This window comes from Podarcis bocagei (assembly GCF_964188305.1).
Source record: "Podarcis bocagei genome assembly, chromosome: 6".
In the NCBI taxonomy this organism is placed as follows: Eukaryota; Metazoa; Chordata; class Lepidosauria; order Squamata; family Lacertidae; genus Podarcis; species Podarcis bocagei.
Genome location: NC_138130.1, coordinates 5,746,394 through 5,755,048, shown reverse-complemented (window position 1 = coordinate 5,755,048; position 8,655 = coordinate 5,746,394). Strand labels below are relative to the sequence as shown.

The 8,655-nt window shown below is 40.5% G+C and overlaps 1 long non-coding RNA gene across 1 annotated transcript; it reads left to right on the top strand.

The window, feature by feature from the left end:
- The first annotated feature begins 2,958 nt into the window (after positions 1-2,958).
- LOC308589491 lies at positions 2,959-7,720 on the top strand. Its single transcript, XR_014009318.1, has 2 exons — positions 2,959-3,071; positions 7,399-7,720. It is a non-coding gene; the product is annotated as an uncharacterized lncRNA (long non-coding RNA).
- Positions 7,721-8,655: the final 935 nt, after the last annotated feature.

Below are 8,655 nucleotides of genomic sequence, written 5' to 3'. Positions count from 1 at the left end.
CTGATCTAACTTGGTCATTGGAGACGCAGACTGGAGGACTGCTTCAGCTTATGCACCAGCTGTGGTTCAACCTGGACAGAGATAATCTGCCGGCAATGATCCATACCATGGGAACCTCCAGATTAGACTACTGAAGTTTGCTATATGTGGGTTTTGTTTGAAGAAAGTGCAGTTAGTCCCAAGTATAACTGTTAAACGGGACTGGGCATTTTGCTTGTATTTTGTCAACTGCAGGGGCTCCAAGCAATTTTCAATCTAAGTCTGTCATGGTCTGAGACCAAGACATCGGAAGGATTACTTGTCTCCTCATGAGCCTGCTCATACACTTAGGTCTTGCTTTGATATATCATTTTGGCCCCAGACTTATTTCCCAGGCTGTTTAATCGTTTGGAGGTTGCTTTTGCTAATGTGTTTCATTTTTATTCCTATTTTTATTCCACACACTGTTTTTATATTCCTCCTTTATAAGGTGGTGGTCTATTGGTTTCCTTCCTTCCTTCCATTTGCCTTACTGTTGTTTTAGTTTCAATTTCAACATGACTACTTCCAGCCATCTACTACTAACGCCTCCGATCACTTGGAGAGATGCATCACTTCCCAAAAGAATCAGCACATGTCAGGAATGGCTTGGGAACAGTCATGGTGGAAAATCAACCACACTGAGGTCTTTGTAAAGTGATCCTCATTCTGTAGAAGTGTAAGGGAAGAAGTTGGGACAAAAGAAAGGCAGATTCCATAAAGATCATTAGAGGTTCTGAAGGCTTTTGAAGTGCTGGCTTCTAATTTGTTAAATCCATGAAAAGTTGCAATTGTTTGACACAGGAAAAGCTTGTTGAAGTTCCCTTGAATGAAATGCTTTTGCTGCCTTGCATGGCCACAAGAAGATTCTTCCTTTGTTTCTCATCACTGGCTCCCACTACTTCTCCCACTTCACCACCCAGCAAGTAAAATTTACAATAAAAGCAGGAATGGCTGGCTGGTGGGAAGGGTAACACTGGGTAACAATTTTTTACTTTTTGAATCTTGTCTAGATTTCTACAACTGATTTAGGGTATTTTTGCACTGCTGAATCAGGAAATGGCATCCGTTTCTCTCCATCAGGTCAGGTTTACTGTAAACTGAATGGTGGGCATTGATAAAGGTAAGTACACGTAAATTGCATGTTGCTTCACCATTTTTCAAACTTCAGGGCTTGAACTTCCGTTTCTTGGAACTCCTGGAATGCTCAGCGGCAGGGAGGTCTCTCTTCAGAGTCCAACAGTAGTCAGCCATCATGACTGTGTCCCAGCGACCCTGATACCTGGTCTCCATCTCTTTCATGTCCTGATGGAATCTCTCCCCCTGCTCGTCACTCATTGAACCCAGTTTCTCAGGAAACCGGTCCATATGTGAAAATAGGTAGTGCATTTTGACGCTCATGTTGCAGCCCAGGTTTCTGAAAGCAGTCAGCATGTTGTTCACAAGTTCTGCGTAGTTTCTGGCCTTATTGTTGCCCAGAAAGTTCTTCACTACCAGAACAAATGCCTTCCACGCTTCCAGTTCCACTTCGTTCATTGAGTTTCTGAACTCTGGATCTCTGATGAGCTGACGGATCTGAGGACCGTCAAAGATGCCAGCTTTCAACTTCTCCATGGTCAATCCTGGAAAAGCCTGACACAAGTAAGTGAAGCAGTCACCATCCTTGTCCAGAGCCTTGGTGAACTGCTTGATTAAGCCGAGCTTGATGTGCAGCGGTGGGAAGAGTATTCTGTCTCTGTCCACCAGAGGGTTGTTGATGACGTTCCTTTCTTTGCAAGGCACCAATTCCTCCCGCACAGGCCAGTCCTTCTTCGTGTAATGCTGAGCACGGTCCCTACTAACCCACATGCACAGAAAACATGGGTACTTGGTGAAGCCAGACTGTTGTCCCAACAAAAAGTTCACCATCTTCAGGTCAACACAAATAAACCACTTATGCTGATCATAACCAATTTTCTCCAGCACATACTTCACCGCTTCATAGTTCTCCTTCAGTGTAGTCGAATGAGCCAGGGGTATAGAGGCAAACTGGTTGCCGTTGTGTAGCAGAACTCATTTCAGTGATCGCTTGCTGCTGTCAATGAACAGTCTCCAATCTTTGGGTTCGTACTGTGGCACTCCAAGCTTGAGCAGAAGCTGTGCAATATCTGCACAGTACACCAAGTCCTTCTCTTCTGAGAAAAAATGGAGGTACTCTTGATGTCTGTTGCGGAAGAAGCTGATGTGAGCACTGTCAGAGAGGAGGTTTTTCCCCTTCAATCTGGATGCCAACAGTTTGGCAGAGTCCTTTGACAAACTGAGGTCGCGAACTAGATCATTCAACTCCTTTTGGGAAAATGGATGTGGAGCATCATCTTCAAGAACCACTTTTTCTTCATGTCCTTCAACACTGGAGGCATCTTTGTCACTAATGTCAGGAAGTTCTCCGAAGATAGGCACTGACATTTCATCACAATGAGCTACAGGACGACGTGCTGATTGATGATCAGGATACTTGAGGCTGTTCCGGTTCTTTCTGTTGATCCCAGCCGCACAAATTTATGGAAGATTTCGAGGTTTTATGACTTAAAACTGATCCCTTTTCGACATAATCACCCAGAACTATCGGACCTGAATACTTCTTGTCATTAAAATAATCATTTCCAATCAAAACAATTATTCGACATGGCATTTTACCCCCACCAACTTCTTCTAAAATGCTCCACACAAGCGTATATGTGAACAAAAACGTAAAAAACTGACATGTGGCCATAGCTCAAAAACTTGACCTGATTGAGCAAAACCAATGTGATTTTTGGATTCAGCGCATCAGATTCGTCCTAAATCAACTGAAAAAACGCAGACAACAAATTTGTTCTTGATCAGTGAATTTAAGGATTAGGATAGCTGGGTGGGTAAGATGGAACCCATGAAAAGTTGCAATTGTTTGACACAGGAAAAGTTTGTTGGAGTTCCCTTGAAAGAAATGCTTTCGCTGCCTTGCATGGCCACAAGAAGATTCTTCCTTTGTTTCTCATCACTGGCTCCCACTACTTCTCCCACTTCACCACCCAGTAAGTAAAATTTACAATAAAAGCAGGAATGGCTGGCTGGTGGGAAGGGTAGTTTAAGGATAGCTGGGTGGGTAAGATGGAACCTACTTATGCTGGCCCTGCAGTATTACTATTCTGTGGTACACAAGCTGACGTTCTGTACAGAACACTAATAATCAACTTTTAGTACCTCTTTCTTCCCAGCAGAGTTCCCATCTATTGCAGCTTTGTTAGCTCCCTTGACCATCCTAAAATATTTATTCACTGATGAACCATACCCTTCCATGCTAAATACATACATACATACATACATACATACATACATAAATAAATGTGTCCTTTCCAGCTGCCTAAATGCAATTGGGTTTCAAGGTCACCATTGTTTTCAGATTTCATATTTATTCTGAAGTTAAATCTTCAGTCCAGGTTTTTCATTGCCTCCTTCCTTCATTGTTTATTTCTTTGGCATTGATTTGGGCATCTCCAGTAATGCATAAAAATAACAACTTATTATCAGGTTCTTCTTCAGACCTAAGCATAATTATGAAGGCGAAGCTTTTTCTTTAAAACTCTTATTCATAATAACAGTCGCTAGTTACTGCTAAAACTGGCTGTTGTCCTTAACTATTGTGCTCAAGCCAACAGAAAATGTCATTATACAATTCAGTATTTGTTGTGTTTGGTTTGGTTGCATGCACTTCACAAAGTACTGAAACAAGGAAATGAAGGCCTTGTTATGAATTTGTTTTATTACTTTATTTATACAAACAGTTCTATATCAGGAAATCAAGAAAAATATCTTCTCAAAGCAGTGTACATAAAAACATTGTGAAAATGATGAAATCAAAAGTAAAAAAGCATAAAAGGCAAAGTGAAGAAGAACACAAAACTGGGTCATATGGCAAAGTTGTTGTTGTTGTTTAGTTGTTTAGTTGTGTCCTTCTCATGAGGTGACCCCAAGGACCAGAGCACGCCAGGCACTCCTGTCTTCCACTGCCTCCCACAGTTTGGTCAGACTCATGCTGGTAGCTTCAAGAACACTGTCCAACCATCTCGTAATCTGTCGTCCCCTTCTCCTTGCATAAATAAATAAATAAATAAATAAATAAATAAATAAATAAATACTATTTACTTAGGAGCTTTTATGCTCTGCAAATAACTGAAGTTATCAAAGCAGCTTACAATATATTTAAAAGATAAAAATAAATAAATGATACAGTAGTCGCTACAGTAGGGTACGGATCTAAGTGTCCTTGCCTTTGTCTTCTGCAGCTGAGTCTTCTGGCCTAGAAAGGTCTCTCTCCTTTCAAGTAGTCTAAAACTAAACACAGAAAACACCTGACTAGGTCAATGAATTTCCACCATATAGATCCTTGTTGTGCTAAATGCCCCATTTCTTGCAGCTGCCCAAGAGATGCCATGAGTTAGCGCTGTTCCTCCAGCAGATCTCAGAGAACAGGCAGGAATGTATGGGAAATGTATGTAGATTAAAAAGGTATCGGTTCACTGAGTGTATGTGCCCTGATCGCGCTGACGACCAGGTTGTTGAGCGGATAAAATGGGGAGCTGACACAACAGGCAGCACCTTGGAAGAATGACAGGATAAAAAGTTGATAGGTCGTTAAATAAATAAATGAAAAGTTGCTCATACTGAGGAGTGGTTTCATTCACACAGATCCCTGACCACTGGTATTTAACTATGTACACAGAACACAATCAGGACAGGTTATGGATCCATCCAGTCCTGGACCCAGCAGTAAATTCTTCTTTTCTTAAACTCAGCATGAAAGAGGAGAGCAGGTGCCAATCCCCTTGGAATGCAGTAATTATCTTCAGTCTAGTGAGCCATAATTACTGTATTCCCTGGGGAGCAGAACAGCCAAACCTGATTATAGCCAAATAAAACCTGTCTAAGTAGAGTCATGATTTCCTTTTTCAATCTGTGGAAGTCCACTAAACCTCAGCTGCAGCTGTTTCCATCTTTTACTCCTTTCCATTATGAATGTAGCTGCCTTGTAAGGAGATATCACTGTTATGTTCTTAAAGATGTGGTTAACCGCAGTGGGATTCTTCTCGGTGAAGGAATGATGAATGCTTGCTTCAAATGTGATATTGAATGTATTTGTTTGAAGATGAACATCTGTTTCATTTCATATTCCTTTCCCCCTACACATCATATATTATGTTTATTAGATGCACGCTTGCCAAGAAACCTATTTATAATCTAAGCAGACAGCACTCTCACTAATTTCAATTTTGTTTAGGTTTTGTTAAGGTATCAGAACTGTATGTAATTTAAGGGTTTCAAGTCATTATGATTTTTCAGTAATCTGTTTAATGATTGAGCTTTAATCAATAAGAATTTGTAACATTTTACAAATTTAGTATCATGGGGCAGTTACTTCTATTTCAATAAGAGATCATCCATTGTAGAAATAGTTTAGCAAACAAGTGGGACTCCTGTGGCACGGCCAATGGCCCCCGGATTTGATTTAAAGTACCTCACAATCGCTTGGTTGTCCAAAATATCTACTTAAAAGCAGGTCAGTAATAAGTGGTTGTGATGGCAAATAATCCATTTGTTGACTGACCGGAGGACATCCCAGAACTCTCAGCAAAGTGTGGCTGTTTTCATGTGGGCACTTACACAGAACTTTCAAGCATGGCCTGACCAGATCAGACCAAGTTCCATGTAGTCCAGCATTCTCTTACCACCACTAGCCAACTAAGAAATTTTTGGATGACCACAATCTGGGCACAAAGGGTGGGGACTTCCCCTGGTGGTTGTCTCCATTATGTTGTATTCAGAATTATACTGCCACTGTAATTCTTATGTGTAATTCTATAGCTTGCACACCGCATTATGAACCTTGAATAGTCCTATTAAATGTATTTAGTGCTGTGCTAAATTTTCATGATGTTCAATTTGCCTTGTGAAAATTGCCACTTTGAAAAGAGCAGAGTTATAGGAAAAAAAGACCTACCTCCCACTCTTTTGCACATTTTTGCACACCCATTCTCAGCTACTCTTCCCCTGATCTACTGTTGCTTCAGTACTAAGTGTTTGGGTTTTTTTACTTGAAATTATGTTGTACCGTTACACCGCTTTTCAGCCTGATGCTAGGACTTTATACACAATAAAATATGCCTTTTAAAAACTCTTTCTATTCTGATGACGTGCATAAACATCTGGCTTTAAAATAAATTGCAGAGTTAAGAGACTCTCTTTAAAGCCCATTACCAGTTGCAATCCTAAACTGGTATACTAGAGAGTAAGTCTCACTGAACACAATGAAACGTAATCCCATATAATGTTTAGGATTGTGCTGTAAGAAATTTTTAAGACCTGTTGCTTGCTGATGCATACTGTGGAAGGACATTCCGGGTTGACATTTGTGGACAATGTAACTAGTACTCAGATCAATATACATCATCACAAATGTATGTTTGGTATTCAAACTGAGTTTTAATTAAGGTGTGGTTAAATGCTCTCTTGTGAGATAAAGAATTTGTTTTTTTTTAAATTGTGAGAGGCAAACCCTTTTGCACCTAATGCTAAGCCAAAGAATGGTCTACTGCAAATGAAGAAACATCTGAACTACTTGAGAGGAGATCATGACCCCTCTGCTGTCCCCACTGGTCCTGCTGCTGCTACACAGCTGTGAGTTAAGCCACGGTTTGGCTCTGCATTACCTCTAAACCCAATGCTTTGTCATTTGTCTCCCCAATGAGTGGTCAGCCGTAGAACAAGCCTTGGCAACTGCTTCTGGCTTGTCTGGAACAAGATAAACCATGAGCCTGGGTTCAGACATAACACTGACTAAGCCAAAGCACATCTTAGCTCACAGCAGTGCAACAGCAGCAGGAATGGAGAAGGAGTAAACTGGCTGTGATTTTCCCTTTAGAAGCCCACATGTTTACTTGTTCATGCTAAGCCAGGCTTTGGCTTAGCTTTACACGGAAACCAAATCACTGCAATGCTATCTTGGCTTTTTGCATTTTGTATATAACGCCTGTCACTCAAGTTACTCTGTTTCATAGCTGTGAAACCCTCACTTTAATATAGAACCTGGCCCATCAGCTACTAACTGGAGGGCAAAGTCCACACACACAAATAATCCCACAGAAGTTGGGCATCTTTATGTTTTAGGCTTAGATCCTATATGTTTTCTGCTGTAGCTTGAATGAAAGAATATTAACCCACAGATATACATGGCACATATAAGAACTATGGTAGGCCTTGGTTGTGATTGGTTCCTTAATGTTTTAATAAATTAGATTAATTGATGTTAACCAAACTGCTCAGCTAAAACCGCTGTTCTAAATTGCCAATTTTGTCTTCTTCCAGCAGAGAAAATGCCAGCCTTCGTCTGTGCTGTAAAATCTTCTTGTTATAACACGGAAGCAACTCCAGAGCCACTGATATTGTGAAACATCTGGTAACTGCAAGCTGTGAGCTCCTATGAGATAATCACAGGCCTGGAAAATTAGGAGAACTTCCTCAACTCAGTTGTATTTCATGTTTTGTAATACCCCCGAGTGCGGTTACCTCATAATACAGTAATCACTCTGTTTCTGTGCCGTAAATGAAACCGCAGATGCTACTCTCGGGTGTAACGACCACCTCTTAACATAAATAAATGATCAAAGTACCATTATTTTGAACCAAACATATATTTCATGTATACATGTTGATAAATATTGTGGCATATGAGCATCCCTGAGTGAGACATTATTTAGGACATTATTTGGGACCTTATTTACGAGATGTGGAGAAGAGTTGATGAAAGCAGAGGGGAAATAAATCAAATGGGTATTGCAATTTCTATACTGTTTAGGAATTATGATTGGTTTTGCCCTTGTAGACAATGTAGAAGATGCCAGAAGACAGTAAACAAAAATGAAGAAGATACATTTAAAAACTCAGAATGAGAGTCTTGCAAGTAATAATTCATGGTTGTGAACATAAGCTTCTCTGAAGACTATGGACGGAGATGGAAGGGCCAGAGCTTGGTGGAAGAGCTTCTGCCTTGCCAGCAGATAGTCCCTGGTTCAAACTTCAGCATCTCCAGGTAGGGCTGAAAGAGACTCCTGCCTGAAAGAGACTCTGCAGGACTCAGCATAAGGCAGCTTCCTATGTTCCTAAGGCAGGGTACACAGGTAACAACAGTTAATGCAATCTTAATCAATGTGTAGATGTGCTGGTATGTATTGGTTACTCAGGGAACTGCAGCAAATAGTTGTGGGAAATTAGGAGCATATTGCAGCAATCACCCAACATCTGTTCTGCTTTCCTAGTTAACAATGTGTAATTATTGAGACATTCATAACTTTGTGGTTCTCCTCTTAATCTGGTCAGACCAATTTTGCTTATTATGTGTGCCAGAATAAGCTTCATACTGCAACTAATAGCACTGAGTTAAGGACTTTTAAGTTCCTTTAATTTTAATGGCAGTTATTTAAATAGAGCTGCAACAAGTGTTTGGCACCAGAAATGGTGATTTTTGTGATGGAGCAATTTTTCTTGAAACACTATTTGATTGTGTAAAAATTCACCTTCCAATGAGCCTGTTCAGTAGTATTGCTGGCCACATGCTGGAAAAAC